This window comes from Gopherus flavomarginatus, chromosome 12 (assembly GCF_025201925.1).
Source record: "Gopherus flavomarginatus isolate rGopFla2 chromosome 12, rGopFla2.mat.asm, whole genome shotgun sequence".
Taxonomy (NCBI): Eukaryota; Metazoa; Chordata; order Testudines; family Testudinidae; genus Gopherus; species Gopherus flavomarginatus.
In genome coordinates this window covers 51,088,585-51,105,427 of record NC_066628.1, presented here as the reverse complement: position 1 = coordinate 51,105,427, position 16,843 = coordinate 51,088,585, and positions in this window count along the sequence as shown.

Sequence of the window (16,843 nt, the reverse complement as noted above, 5' to 3'; positions counted from 1 at the left end):
CTGGCCGGGTGTTCTCCTTGTAGTCCCGCCTGTAGCCATCTGTCTCGTCTTCTTCTCAGACTGTAAACTGTGTGGGGCAGGGACTGGCCGGCTTTGAACGACACCTGCTGTAATGGGTCCCTGCCCATGCCAAGGGCTCCTAGGCATGCTGGGAATATAAGAAAAGGACTTTCCCAAAGCAGGGCAGCTGTTTGAATGTTTCTGCCCTCTCCACCTATCCCACTTCATTCCCCGCACTGCTCCAATATGAGATCCTGCTGTTGCTCTTCTTGGACTGATTCCCTCAGAGACCACTTCCCCATCCAGGCTTGTCAGAGATACTCTGCTGGTCCAGGTCCAGGTCCAGGAACTAGAGGCTATGGTGTTCTCAAATGGATGTCCCTCATCTATAGGACCCCAGACCAGAATAAACCAGCTTGAGTCCAAAGACCATCCAACAAAGGAGGGGACTCAATACCTCAGTTTTCTTGAGAAGAAGATTCTACACCCAAACACACAGTCCCAGCGCTGTTTTGAATTGAGAGCCAAATTTGCTCCTGATGTTTCTTCATTGAAGGTGATGGGGTTACATCTAACACACAGTGCTACCACACACACACACACAGACTATAATACACACCTTATACATCCCCAATATACATTTTACACAATAAATATGTATATTTAATGTGCATCCCAGAGTCAGTGCTGACTGATAGCAACATTTCCCTCCTGAGTGAAGAGAGGAAGCAGAAGCATTGGTTCATTCTTGTGACACTTCTCACAAGTGCAGCTAAATGATGGAAGAGCTCAGTCAACATGAATTCTTGGTCTGTCCCACGTGGGTTCTCCGGCTGCTCCCTCGGCCTGAAGCTGCTTTAGGCAGCAGGTGTGGAGAATGGAGAAAGCTGGGAGCGTGGGGGGAAGGGTCTGAAAACAGCTCCACTTTTAGTAGCCTGGGGGGTGGGTCCCCACTGAAATCTATGCATGTGATTGCAAAATAGTATCCACCCAACAGATGAAATCTTACCAATCCGAAGGTGCATGTGCACTAGCTGAAGTGGAGAAGAAGCTAGCAGCTGCTGCAGGGAGATGATGTGGGATTGCTAGGCAACCCTTTGCTTAAGTGTGGGCAAGAGGCCTGTGCTGAGCCGGTGCCATGGAACTGGAGCTTGTGTCCTACAGGACGTGCACATCAGGGCTTCAGAGAAAGAGAAGTACAGATGAAGAGGACATTTTTTAAAATATATTTATGTGGATTTCAAGGAGCACAAGCAGGTGGAACTAGAAGTGGGAGAGAAGAGATTAGGATAGAGTGAGAGACAGTTGGATAAGGAGAAGCAGCTAGAAAAACATGAACTAACTAAAACATGCTTTATGCAACATTAAAATTGTGATACAGACCAGCAGTAATCTGGGAAAAACATTTGTTTTTCTTGGTTTGTGTCACAGCCTGTATGTCACTTTAGAGGGTCCCCCTCCAATCCCAGGAAGGGTTTTAAAGGTGTTACATTGCTTAAAAAACATAAAAATGATATCCTTACTTGGGAAAGGAATTCCTCTTATCAAGTGGAGGTGCAGAAATCAAAGGGTAATAAAATCAACAACCATGTCTCCAAAATCCAACAAGGGCCATTACCTCTATGCAGATGCTGTAGTAAATTGCCTCATCTTCCCTAGCAGTGCATGTGTTCATCCATTTAGCTACTGGAAGTGGGAGCACTGCACATACAGGGAAGATGGTACTACTAACTTCCCCCACTGAGCAAGGTGCTCTGCACAGGCAGACCCCTGCACCTCCAGAGCTCATGCGGGATCAGGACCCAAGTTTGTGCATTAGATTGATCCTCATCTAGACCCCTGTGAACAGAGCTGCAGGATACGGTTTCTGGGACTATTTGTTCCTATTTTTTAATTAATCCATCATATGCTGCTTGTTGATTTAGGACTGAACTGTACTTGGACAGCACCTTGTACATTGTGGGAGCTACTGGCATATAAAGGAATAATCATTGCAGAGATGTTTCCTCCTGGAGTTCCTGCTGGGGCATGCCAGCCAGATATGCACTATATGCAACTCAGGACAGTACCTATACAGCACAATCCAGTCCTGAATCTTTACTCTGGGAGGAGTGTACAGATGGGGAAACCAAGGCACAGAGAGGTGAAGTGACCTGCCAAATGCTAAAAAGTGTCCACAGTTGGACTAGACCACAGAGTTCCTGGCTTCCAGTCCTACATTCAGGGACTAACTCACCCCTCCCCTGTCTTAGCCTGATCTTTCAGGCAGAGAAAGTTTCCTCGTCAGGAGGTAGCGTGACGAACGATACACAAAGAAAGGCTCCTTTTGGCTGAAAATTGAATGTAGACCACCATTCGGAGCCAAATTCAGCTCTGACATAAGTCTATGCAGCTTCCCTTTGACTTCAGCCAGAGCTGCACCCCGTCATATCAGCACTAGATATTAGTTCTATCCATTTTGTAAGTGTTCCAGACAGTGCAGGGCCTTATCTCTGTACCAGCACTAGAAGCATCTCACCAGCTGCAGCTTTCCCATAATAATATCCAAAGGAAGACTCCTTGTGCCCTCACAATCATCTGCCAACGTGGACAATGTGGCGTGAAGTATCAGGGTCAAGGTTCCTTTGACAGGGTGGGAGAGATCCTAGACACATTCAGCTTTGAGTTTGTAGGAACACCATCAAACAAGCCATCCCTTGTCTTGAGTAAGTCCAGCCTGCAAAGCACCGGGGAGGCAAAAGCAGAGCCATGGAAATGTGCTTTGAAATAATGCTTTTAAAAGTATAATTTATGATGGATTACGTCGTTAAGTTATGCAACATAGTGAGCAAATCTAAAATGTAATTGTCACTGCACATTAACAACAAAATCCTGAACCTCTATTATACTAACAAACTTATTAAATCAGTGAACATTGCATTGCATCAGTCAATTACTAGAACAATGCCGAGATCACTAGCACAATCTGATACCCATTAGAGAGAAAGAGAGAGAGACTGAGCTACCAGAGCTGCCCATAACGGCTGCTACATGTATTAAAACATTAAATGCATTTACATTTTTGATACAATGCAGCATTTGGTGGATATTTTGCTGCTGTTCAGCACGCTTCAGTCCAAGTGAAGGAATGTAAAGTGCACAAGGGGTGTGTTCTCAAAACTTCTGGGATGGAGGCGGCAAAATCATCCCCTATGGGCAAGGGCAACCTTAATTCTTGCATTTCCTAACTTTTGAGTGCTTTTAATATCGAAAATTACATAAAAATACTATTTAAAAAAAAGAAAATTGAAAAACAAAACAAACAAATTCCATCACATGGAACCATATTGATCTGCTACATCGGTCACCAACAGGGTTGAGACGTTTAGGTCCACAACGCAGACCTCTAGCACTCTAACTAATGGAGTAACTGGTAGTCGTAGTAGGCGGCTATCCTATATGGACCAACCACTGGAAGGGAAGAGACGTACACTTTGCCAGTGGGTTTCATAGCTCTTTGCTGACAGCAAAGGAATGTTGAGTCAAGAATCCTGAGTTCAATTGCAGATTCCAGAGACACAGATGGTCAAGTGGTTATAAACCTTTCTGCCTCTGTCCCCCACATTTTGTTTCATAGATTCAGACATTTCAAGGGCTAGAAGGGACCATTGGGCTCATCTAGTCAGACCTCCCGTATAGCACAGGCCCTAGAACTTCCCCAGAACAATCCCTAGAAAACATCTTTTAGAAAACATACAATCTTGATTTCAAAAATTGTCGATGGAGAATCCATCATAACCAGCTGCAGTGGTACCGCCACACTGGAGGAGCTGCGGGTGGCCCCACATTCTGCTCCTTTCGCAGCTGCAGTTCTGAAGTCTTTGGCAGAGCAGGAGGAGAACAGAGCCCTCTCTTCCCAGGGCCAGCTCTACAGTTTTCACTGCCCCAAGCAGCGTGCCGAATTGCCGCCGTGGGTGACGGGGGCAGTCCGTGTGCCCTTAGGGCAGCAGGAGCGTTTCTGCAGCAGCGGCAATTCGGTGGCAGCTTCTATGTTTAGCTGAAGCCGCCGTGGACAGCTAAACATAGAAGCTGCTGCTGAATTGCCGCCACCGTGGAAAAGTGCCTGCTGCCCTAAGGGCACACGACTGCCCCCGCCGCCCACAGCGGCAATTCAGCACGCTGCTTGGGGGCAAAACAACAGAGACTGCCGCCCCTTGCAGATTGCCGCCCCAAGCACCAGCTTGGAATGCTGGTGCCTGGAGCCGGCCCTGTCTCTTCCCCAGGTAAGGAAGGTGAATCACGGGGAGGGGATGGGGAGAACGTGGGGACCCCGGGCTGGGGTCGTGGTGGGGAGGAGTCACATGGAGGGTCATGTGAGGAGGTCACATGCTCCCCCATGCCGCCACCCCTTCGTACCGATAAGAAATGGATTCCACTTGCACCACTGATTGTGGGCTGCATTTTCAGTTCTCTCTGTGTTATGTGCGCCACATCCACACAGTGTATGTACTACTTGTATGACTAGGGTGACCAGACAGCAAGTGTGAAAAATCGGGACAGGAAGGGAGGGGTAGTAGGAGCCTATATAAAAAAAAAGACCCCCAAATTGGGACGGTCCCTATAAAATCAGGACATCTGGTCGCCCTATGTATGGCCCTGAGGATGTCACATGAACCACAGCAGTGTGTTGATTGGGCCACAAGCAGCCACAGCTCTCAGCTGGGACTCTTTCCCCTTTCTCCCCATTGCCTGGTTCCTGCTCTCAGCTCAGGTGCTGCAGTGCCCCCAGGAGGAGCAATTTCACAGACAGTCCCGCGTAGCTGCTGTAGCACCAGGATGGCACATGCTTAGTCATGCTGTGGGGATGGCACATGGGCAGTCCGGTTGACCCATAGGAGCTGAGACAGGCTGGAAAGAATTAAGGAAATTAGTTAGGAAGTGGATTGGACTGAAGAACTTGGGGATCTAAAAGGTGGAGGACGCCTGGAATTACTTCAAGTCAAAGTTGCAGAAACTATCAGAAGCCTGCGTCCCAAGAAAGGGGAAAAAATTCATAGGCAGGAGTTGTAGACCAAGCTGGATGAGCAAGCATCTCAGGTGATTAAGAAAAAGCAGAAAGCCTACACAGAATGGAAGATGGGAGTGATCAGCAAGGAAAGCTACCTTATTGAGGTCAGAACATGTAGGAATAAAGTGAGAAAGGCCAAAAGCCATGTAGAGTTGGACTTTGCAAAGGGAATTAAAACCAATAGAAAAAGGTTCTATAGCCATATAAATAAGAAGAAAACAAAGAAAGAAGAAGTGGGACCGCTAAACACTGAGGATGGAATGGAGGTTAAGGAAAATCTAGGCATGGCCCAATATCTAAACAAATACTTTGCCTCAGTCTTTAATGAGGCTAATGAGGAGCTCAGGGATAATTGTAGTATGACAAATGGGAATGAAGATATGGAGGTAGGTATTACCACATTCAAGGTAGAAGCCAAACTCGAACAGCTTAATGGGACGAAATCAGGGGGCCCAGATAATCTTCATCCAAGAATATTAAAGGAACTGGCACATGAAATTGCAAGCCCATTAGCAAGAATTTTTAATGAATCAGTAAACTCAGGGGTTGTACCGTATGACTAGAGAATTGCTAACATAGTTCCCATCTTTAAGAAAGGGAAAAAAAGTGGTCTGGGCAACTACAAGCCTGTCAGTTTGACATCTGTAGTATGTAAGGTCTTGGAAAAAATTTTGAAGGAGAAAGTAGTCAAGGACATTGAGGTCAATGGTAATTGGGATAAAATACAACATGGTTTTCCAAAAGGTAGATCTTACCAAACCAACCTGATCTCCTTCTCTGAGAAGGTAACAGATTTTTTTAGACAAAGGAAACGTAGTGGATCTAATTTACCTCGATTTCAGTAAGGCATTTGATCTGGTTCCACATGGGGAATTATTAGTTAAATTGGAAAAGGTTGGGATCAATATGAAAATTGAAAGGTGGATAAGGAACTAGTTAAAGGGGAGAGTCCAACGGGTCATACTGAAAGGTGAACTGTCAGGCTGGAATGAGGTTACTAGTGGAGTTCATCAGGGATCAGTTTTGGGACCAATCTTATTTAAGCTTTTTATTACTGACCTTGGCACAAAAAGCGGGAATGTGCTAATAAAGTTTGTGAATGACACAAAGCTGGGAGGTATTGCCAATACAGAGAAGGACCGGGATATCATACAGGACAATCTGGAAGACCTTGTAAACTGGAGTAATAGTAATAGGATGCAATTTAATAGTGAAAAGTGCAATGTCATGCACTTACAGATTAACAACAAGAACTATTGTTATAAGCCAGGGAGGCATCAGTTGGAAGTAACAGAGGAGGAGAAGGACCTCAGAGTATTGGTTGATCACAGGATGACTATGAGCCGCCAATGTGATATGACAGTGAAAAAAGCTAATGCGGTCTTGGGATGCATCAGGTGAGGTATTTCCAGCAAAGATAAGGAGGTGTTAGTAGCATTGTACAAGGCAGTGGTGAGACCCCACCTGGAATACTGCGTGCAGTTCTGGTCTCCCATGTTTAAGAAGGATGAATTCAAACTAGAACAAGTTCAGAGATGGGCTACTAGGATGATTCAAGGAATGGAAAACCTGTCTTATGAGAGGAGACTCAAAGAGCTTGGCTTGTTTAGCCTAACCAAAAGAAGGTTGAGGGGGGATATGATTGCTCTCTATAAATATATCAGAGGAATAAATACCAGGGAGGGAAACAAATTATTCAAACTCAGTACCAATGTGGACACAAGAACAAATGGATATAAACTGGCCATCAGGAAGTTTAGACTTGAAATTAGACGAAGGTTTCTAACCATCAGAGGAGTGAAGTTCTGGAACAGCCTTCCAAGGGGAGCAGTGGTGGCAAAAGACATATCTGGCTTCAAGACTGAACTTGATAAGTTTATGGAGAGGATGGTATGATGGGATAGCCTAATTTTGGCAATTAATTCCTCTTTGACTACTAGTGGTAAATATGCCCAATGGCTTGTGATGGATGCTAGATGGGGTGGGATCTGAGTTACTACAGAGAATTCTTTCCTGGGTGTCTGGCTAGTGAGTGTTGCCCACATGCTCAGGGTTTAACTGATCGCCATATTTGGGGTTGGGAAGGAATTTTCCTCCAGGACAGATTGGCAGAAGCCCTGGGGGGTTTTCACCTTCCTCTGCAGCATGGGGCACAGATCATTTACGGGAAGATTCTCTGCACCTTGAAGTCTTTAAACCATGATTTGAGGACTTCAATGGCTCAGACACAGGTTTGATACAGGATTGGGTGGGTGAGATTCTGTGGCCTGCATTGTGCAGGAGGTCAGACTAGATGATCATAGTGGTCCTTTCTGACCTTAAAGTCTATGATTCTATTCACTGCTGATGCTGTCTTCAGAGAGCAACATCACTAGCTTCTAACTAATCTCTGCTGAACAGGGGCAAACTGGAATTTTTCAGACGTTTATAATTTAGCCAAACGTGGGCAGATTTTCACAGGGACAGCAAAAGGCACATCCCTAAAACCAGGATGACCCCCTGCCAAATGTCAAGTACCTGCCCCCAGGGAAGGAGACACCAAAGTTTCACAATGAAACAGTTCTAAGAATAAACAATAGAGATTCATAGACTCTAGGACTGGAAGGGACCTCGAGAGTCATCGAGTCCAGTCCCCTGCCCTCATGGCAGGACCAAATACTGTCTAGACCATCCCTGATAGACATTTATCTAATATATATTTTTCCATTAGCCTTGTTCTTGGAAATGGCAGAACCATTTTAGCTGCAACTTTCCAAAAATATCCAGCCTGAGGCAGACACCCAGCAATTCAAAATTTCAGCCTGAATAGTTAAACTTTACCAAAGTTATAAGCAACTGAAAACAGGGTCTTATAATAGAAAGTGTTAGTCATCCTTAACTATAGGCATCACTACCAGCTATATTCTCAGACAGAGCCCTCAGAGCATGTTAAAGGCAGAAGATTTACCCTTGATTGTCCACTACTCATGAGCTTTCCCAAACAAGTCCTGAAGTGTGGCCAAGGAGACATCCAGATTTACCACGCAAGGACCCTGATTTGATCTTTTCACACTGGGAAGAGTCTGAAGGGTGGTCTAAGGGCCTAGAAATCAGTGCTCTCCACTACCCTGCAGGAGACCGAGACTTGAAGCCTAGCCCTAGTGTGGTTTGTTATTGTGCGGTTGCTCATGAATACTGAATGACTCGCACTGACTTTAAGCAAAAAAAAGTATTTGTTTTGATAACAAAACTGCCTCCATCTACAGAATAACATGGCTTTTACTGCTATCAGACTCTAAACCTCACAGCCTTGACAGAGTCCTTTCAAAGCTCCCATTCTGACACAGCTGAATGCAGGCACCATTAATGCTACATTCTTGCAGAATTATTAAAAAACAGTGAACAAGGAGGGTGAGAATTCCAGAGATCCTGCCCCAAACCTGCAAACACAACCACACAAACGTTCAAAGCAAAGTATGTTCAACACTTCCATGTAGTGACTTGACACAGCACTAATTATGCAAATTAATCATTGGTAAATCAGGTAGCTCTTTATTTTATTTTATTTTATTTTGCACAGCAACCCAGCAGAATAAGTGTTGTGTAAGGAAAGCTGTGAAGTTGCTCTATTTATTCTGATAAGAAATATTTAGTAACACCTTGCATGATCCAACCTCCCCTCATTCTTTTTCAGATTAAATTTTAAATTGATTTGCTGGTATCATACCGTTCATAGCTCTCAGTATGTCATTGCAGCTAATGAACCATGCCAGGGACACATTTATAACCCTCTATTAGCCTTTTCCATCAGGAAAAAGATTTTTTTTCTCCTTTGCATTGAAGTTCTAAAACTGAGAGGGAGAGCAAACAGTTCTATCTACTGAAAACTATGGGTAGAGGTGACGGAGGGAGAGAGAGAGCCCTGTATGTTTTCTCTGAGTCTGAGCTGTCTCTTTAGCCTCGCTGATACTGTCCTCACAGCAGGACTTCAGGTAACCTTGCTTCCAATACATTCTTGGCTGACTCAGGCGGAGGGAACCAAGCTGTGGTTTGGGATAAGCTCCTACCCAACCCTACCAAATTCACGGCCATGAAAAATGCATCACGGATCCTGAAATCTGGTCTTGTGTGTGCTTTCACCCTATACTACACAGACTTCATGGGACAGACCAGCCTTTCTCAGACTGGGGGTCCTGAACCAAAAGGGAGTTGGCAGGAGGGATGGGGGACACAAGATTATTTTAGGGGGGTCATGGTATTGCCATCGCTACTTCTGCACTGGCTTCACAGCTGGGTGGCCAGAGCGTGGCGGCTGCTGGCCAGGTTCTGAAGGCAGCACCCCGCCGACAGCAGCACAGAAGCAAGGGTGGCAACTCCATACCATGCCACCCTTACTTTGGCTGCTCATCTCTGAAGACAGCAGTGCAGGAGAGTGGCGGCTGCTGACTGAGGGCCCAGCACTGCAGGCAGCAGCGCAGGAGTAAGGGTGGCTATACCATACCAGGCCATCCTTACTTCTGCGCTGCTGCTGGCGGTGGCTCTGCCTTCAGAGCTGGGATCCCAGCCAGCAGCCACTGTGCTCCACCTACCCAGCTCTGAAGTAAGGGTAGCAGTACCGCAACCCCCCCCCTACAATAACCTTTCAACCCCACCCCCGCCCCGTAACTCCTTTTTGGGATCAGGACCCCTACAATTACAACACTGTGAAATTTCAGGTTTAAATAGCTGAAATCATGACATTTACAATTTTTAAAATCCTATGACCGTGGAATTTACCCAGATGGACAGTGAATTTGGTAGGGCCCTAACTATTAGGTATGGATTTTGCATAACGCACAATCCAGCAGCTACATGTGTCAAACTACCCATATTGCACACAACCTGGGTAAATTGGAGGACCAGGTGTCTGCTGGATTCCTATTGACTAGAAGGGGCTGGGAAGAGATGAAAGAGGATACATTGTTGCACATACTGTTCTAATTTCCATCTCTGTTTAATCAACTAATTTAAGCATGGGGCTGGGAGCAGCGTGCCACTTTGAGAACAGTTCCACAGTTGTGCTCCTCTCTGGCATTTATTTGTGTGTGTAACGAATATGAAGCATTTTGTTATGGGGACTCCACATGGCTGCTTCATGATTCTTCAGGCTCTGGAAATCACTGGACTCGGCAAGCCCACCTGCAGCACGTCTAGCAGTCCTGTACTTCAGAGGGCCAAATACCCTATGCAAGATTCCGATTCACTCCAGCCCCTCCCTCCTCATTGCAATTCCCAATTGGTCCTGGATTCAGAAAATTAACCACCGTCTCCAGCCTGGAATAAGTGAGTCCAACATCCCCACAGGCCCTCCCATCCCCAGCATGCCCTGGATTAATCAAGCAGTTGCTCTCAAACACAGAAAGCAAACACCTCCCTCATCTTGGGTTTGGTCTCTGGCTGGTACTGTCCTATACCCTCCATGCAGAATCCCCTGCCTGTTCTGGAAGAGTTTCCTAGTAGGCAGTGGGCGTGGTATAAATGGTCACCTCCAAAAAACAAATAATCCCTCCTGTTTCAGAAGCAGCTGATTCCCAGCAGCTAATGGCCTGGGATAGAGATGGTGATGGGATGGAGTTGAGCGGTGAAGAGGCTGCTCTGCAGGTGGCAATCCTGTCGTACGCACTGCAGGAAGCCGAGCTGAACTCCCCTTCATTCTGAATGCAGGGCTTCAAGAATGGAGAGACAACTCTATTGGGGGAACAAGAGCTAATCAAATTTACTGGGATCACTGAAGAGGAAATTATTTAATATTCTGTATGGAATTTAATATCTGAAAGCATGAATGGCCTTGTTTCATCAGAGATCGGTTCCTTCCTAACAGCTGCATTTACATTTCATATCTAGACCTCTTGCTGAGGGGCAGGAAGCAGGGACGCTGCCTGAAAGGACCAGTGCTGTCAGAATCATGGAAAGAAACAGAGGAGAACAGGGAAAGGTGGAGCTCCAATGCCACCAGGCTTCTTGCAGGCACCTGGGATTGACTGTGTGGGATGCCCCAGCTACTCCTAATGGATCATCCCAGCTTAATGATCTAGAAGGGGAGCCGTTCTTGTGGTATCTGCCAATTCTCCCTAGGGGAAAATTCCTTCTCAGTCCTAATTCAGACTGCTACTTTCACAATGAGCATTGCTCAAGAATCACTGTAAACCAGATTGTGATCCCCCTTACTCCCACTGGAGAGCAGCTGTTCACATGAGTATCATTATTAATTAAGGTCAATGGGATTACACAGAAGAGTAAGTACTCACCAGTGCAGCTATATCTGGCCTTATATAATTAAAGCATCTGATCCCAGATACAGGTGATGTCCAGTTCAATTGTCCACTTTTTTTTGCATTGAATCAGAAGTGGATTCTGGGATCAGAGAATACCAAACCTCAGACAACAAAAGCCCTTATGTACATTTAGTCTGCTCATTGGGTACTCAGTTTCCAGGAGTGTCCCTGTTGCTGCCAGTTACCCAGATCTGCGTTCCTGTGTTAGATACCATTTGCCCAACAGTTAGATCTCCCACAGCCGCCTCTTCTCCAAATGCTATAGGATTTCAGGTCTTCACTTTGTCATCCTAGCAGACAACCTCCACCCTATCCCTGGGACTGATTTTGGAGCTCTTCTCTGGATCTTCTCCAGGAGCCTCATGGACCTCAGGTGTCCAGAACTGGGACCAGCCTCATGGCCTGTGCAATGAGGTCACCACCTTGTCTCATTTATAATAATCCCTTTGATACAGCAGAACAATATATTCCCACCCCGATGTTATCGGTCATTTGAACCCTTGTGTGCCTTTCGTTAGCAGCACATTCCGATTCCATGCACAGGACAGATAGGCTGCCTAGTGATGTTGAGAAGCACATTGTACCACTTGATATTTGCTGTTGAATTTTAGCGATTTCCTAGATTGCTCCCTAACTATTGGTTACTCCCCAGTCTCGGCACTACAACCAAAATACACTATGTTCTGCCAGGCGGTGCCTCTCTGCTTGAACCTACATGCCGCAAGGACAAACTTCAGGGCCCTTCTGCCCTCCTTAGTAACGAATAGGTTTTATGAGGCAGCCTGGACGGGGATCCTCACCTTTTACCTCTTCACCTTGAGTTCAGTCACCTTGCCTCCCTACCCCCAGCCCCACCCATGAGTGACTTGCATTTCTTGCCACCCTCTCCCAAGGCCAAGAGCTGCTTCCACTGCCAGTCACTAGGAGCTGCGTGGGCTGGAAGCACCAGCACACTTATGCCCTCAGAGCCTGACTGGAATGCTCTGAGCCCCTCACGCTGCCACTAACTTGCAGGAGTAATTTACTGTTCACCATTTTAACACAAAAATCTCCATTTCAGCTCTTCTCTGCAGAACCACAGAGTAGTTTCTGGTGCTACAAGGCACACGCCGTGACCTGTCTTGCAGCCTCTCTCAGAAGTGCAGTCAAGGTCATAACATTTACTATAGAAAAAGTCATTATTCCACACTCCCTGTGGGCCTCCCAGTTGGGTTAACTCTCTTTGCAGCCCTGACACAGCCAGGTGAATTCTCTCCAGCTTTGTGCATCATTGTCAGAACCATCAGCTGACTGGTCAGTGCAAGGCCTGTATTACTGGTGAGGGCGTAAGTGGCAGAGAGTGCCCAGCTGCAGTTTCAGGCTGTATATGGAGTCTGCAGGACTCGGAGGGCGACGAGATGATTTTTTTTTCTGATTCTTTGCTTGTGCTGTTAAAAACAAAGTCACTCTCCTGCCCACCCTGCTGCTGCCCAGGAGAACTTCCAGCCCAGACTGTAGGGCCGAGCAGTGATAATGTAGCCAACTTTCTGAAAGCTACTCTCTAGCCCAATGCTACATGAATCACTGGGCAGAACCCAATGGCCAGTGTAAGCTTCTGGCCTTATGAATCTACACTACCTTGCCCAGACAGCACGTTTCAGCTTAGGGCCTTCTGGTGCTTTGCCCACATTAATAAATGAAGCCTCACAGTCTCCCCTGGGAGACCAGACATATCATCATCCTCATTTTATAGGTGGGAAAACTGAAGCATGACAGAGCGGCGTGACTTGCCCAGATCACACAGATAGTGTGTGGGAGAACTGGGGACAGAACCCACATTCTGACTCCAAGTCCCTTGAGGCCAGAGCAATATTACATGTGCATAGAGCATCCACACCATAGAATTATGGGCATGGGCACTGACCATGTGCAGAATAGATGCACCTGCAGAATACTTTACATCTGGGAACACTCCCATAGCACCAAGAGCTGCAAACTACCCTCCAGAGAACACCTGCAAAAAGCACAGATCTTACAATGGTGATCTTGGGCTTTTTCCTTTTATGGCTACCTTCTTCTCTCCCCCGCTTTTGCCCTGATACTGTCTTTGTCTCTCCTACATGAAAGCAATGATGAATACAGAAGCAAAATTACTGCTACTTATGTCACCAATACCTTCAGCTAATTCCTGTAGCTGCCAGCAAGGAAGCACTAATACCTCTGCAAAAGACAAAGTAATTATTTCTAAACATAGTTCCTTTTCCCCGCACTGTCACTGTCTAATTTGGTGAAACCCTGGTCTGTTGTCAACGTCCCTCTCTAACTAGCAGGGAAGGAGAACAAGAACTGCTGAAAACTAATTTAATGGTATCAAGCAAACAAACAAAAAGATACCCCGGTCTTATCAGAAGTCCAATTTCAGAGGCAAAACTAAAGCCCTGTTCGCCAGGCTTCTGTAGTTTGAATACATCACAAAACTGCTCAGTGGGGATGCAGAACAAGTAATGTTTCACCTACAGGTAATGGGGGCAAACCTATGGCTTGGAGAGAAGGACTTAGATTAGCAACTGCCCGTTATCAGGGAGAAAAGAGAAAGTGAAGGGAGCATGAACACTCAAGAATAAGAAGAAAGCTGAGACCTCCCTGTCTGGGTAGACTTGACATGGAAGCTAAGCAGTAGCAAGAGAAAGTCCAGGTCACATGGGTTCCCCTAGAGAGGTCCTATGCTTTGGTTAGTCTAATCCTGAAACAGGCCTTCTTTAAGCAGGTTCCACACAGTAGCAGAGTGGGAAGAAATCCTTGGGCTTTGGAGTTTGTTTGCAAATACAGACAGCATGTGAGGGCCATTTGAGATGGAATGGAACAGTCCTATAGCATGTTACTATCTCTCTGCCTAGGAAGAGCCAGTCCTTTGTGACCAGCAGGATACATTCCTGTTATGCAACAAAAAGGCAGCTGAAAGAGAGCACATTGTTTGATCCACATGCATGTAGGAAAGGAAGAACGCTCCAAAGGCTGAACAGGGCACCTCACCGTGTGGTGTTATCAGGACAGGTACTAGATGCTGGCTTTCTCATGAGCCTGGGGAATTATCAGCCACACCAAATCAGCCTTTAGCCCTTCGTTCTGGGCTCCATTTAATGTCCACGTGACAAATTCACCGAAGTACAGCAACTCTTGTATCTGGGGCTTTCTACCCAGTCCCAGCAGCCATGGCTCACAACCCGGAGTCTCCCTCCCACCAGGAACACTGCAGAACCTGTCCCTTTCTGCAGCTTCTCCCTGCAGTTCCCTTCACCAGAGTCACTCGCTGGCTTTAATCATTACTTACTCCCTTCCTAGCTGGGCCTGATAATTGTCCAGGGCTGGACGGCCCTTAAGGGGCAGGCCCCTGTACAATAGGCATGCTGAAGGTGAAGATAATGGCCAGATGGAAAGGACAGCCCCATTAGAGACAAGGAGTGGCTATCTCAGCATTGGCAGCAGCATGAATGGACACAGGGGCTAGGCAGAGTGGTGATGGCAGGCACATTTTTCAGACGGCATGGGAACAACCAGGCAAGGGTCCCGAACTTTTCCTTATTTCTCCAGGAGGATGGGATGGAAGACGGAGTCCCTGTCAGTGGGAGATTTGGGCTGAGGAGGATGTTGTACACCTGGCAATGGCTCAGTGGAACCCTCGTTTGTACCATGCACTGCTTGGAGCCATTTTCAGCCTCTTGCTTTATGCATAAATGATTCCTGCTTGGGGAGAATAATGAACTTGGTCAGCAGCAGGGTGAGGATTCTGCGGGCTCTTAGCCATATGACCAGGAAAGAGAAGATGGTTGGGTCCGATTGTTGCACGACCCATCTGGTTCACGTTCACTGTAACAGCAGAGAGACAAGCATAGATAGCGTCAGTGACAACAAGGACACTGAAGGGAGAGAGGGGCCTCTGCAGCACTTCCATCCGATGGTCTTCGGATCTCTCCCTTCATCGCTTGGGACATCCCAACAACAAACTCAACAACAACCATGTGTGATGTCACAAAACAAAGGATGAGGAGCTTAGATCAGATATAAGCAGCCGCTGCTGGTGAGCTTGTAAAAAACAAAAGATTCTGCATCCACAGAAACCTGAACCAAGGCAGAGGCAAGAGAAATACAGAAAATATAGACAGGAATCTGGGCTCTCTCTAAACAGAGCTTTCAGAGCTGGCCAATGTGTCAGCTGCTCTTTAATTTCAGCAAAAAAATGCTCTAGCACCTTATCCAGGTGACTATAATACGGCACTTTATTAACATTTCATCCCCACATATGGTACATTCATTCCCCAGTGGCTACACAGGATGGCCTGCACAGTCTCTAGAGCACTAGACATTGTTATACGGTGGTGCACTTTAAACAAACTAAAATAGCAATAAAATGGCAAGGAAAGTGGAATATGGAACATAAAGAGCAGAAAGAATGTAAATCAAGTAATTAGCAAATTGTGACTCCCGTGCACTTGCAAAGTGGCTGTTCACCACTTTCTCAGCAGCACGGTCCCTAGGGCAAAGGGGCTTTTCTGGCAGCAGAAGCGTGCTCTGCTATGCAAATCCCCTGGGTGTGGTGTCATCCCCCTTTCCACGCAACCAGTTTATGGAGGAGCAGAGGGGTTGAAAACACTGTGCTCTTAGGAAAGTGACAGATGAACCCTTGTGCTGACTGCAATGTGGGCAGCATTCTGCTGGGTTTGTAAAGAAAAGGAGACTTGAGTGCTCATAAAACTAAGAGAAGGTGCACTGGCTAAAGCCAGACATAGTGTGGGCAGGGGCTTTCCCAGCTTCTCCCGGACACCACTCTCTGCTAGGGTACCTCTGTCCTGACCTGTTCCATGCCAGGGCTCCCCACCACACAGTTTCTCCAATTCAGCAGGCCTGGCTACTGCACAAACATCTCTTCACATACACCTCGATTTTGCCCTGCAGCTCCTGCTATTATTCCAGTGCTGAGCTCTCTGCACACAGCTGATCCCACACACCGTGATCCTGCCCTGCAGCTCCCCCTACTACCCCCGTTCTGGGTTTGCCCAAGGCTAATTTTAACAGCTTTGTGGTGCCAGTAAATGTCCACTGCAAAGTCAGTTACCAGTCAAATCTGACCGGTTTGCAATGTTACCTCTCGGCATCCAGGGGTTAAGGTGAGTAACATCTTAGGGCCTGATCTTACAAGGTGCAGAGCATGCTGGCTCCAGTTCAGTAGAGCACTTAAGAATGTGCTTCATTCTAAGCATGGGAGACAGTGGAGCGCTCAGCACCTTGCACAATTGAATCCTTAATACCCTTAGTCATTAGCATGCGCTGGGATTTCTACTCCCTCCCAACAAACGATTCCTAGGGTGAGATTCTTTCCCCACCGGGCACCGTGCAGACTCCTGGCAAACTTCCAGCTACCCATTTTTCACAGCAATGAGCATCATATGCCTCCCACCAGCTCTGGGGCATTAAAGGCAAAGCAGCACAAACCTCGTGTTTTGGGAAAGAGGCTCACCCTCAGGTG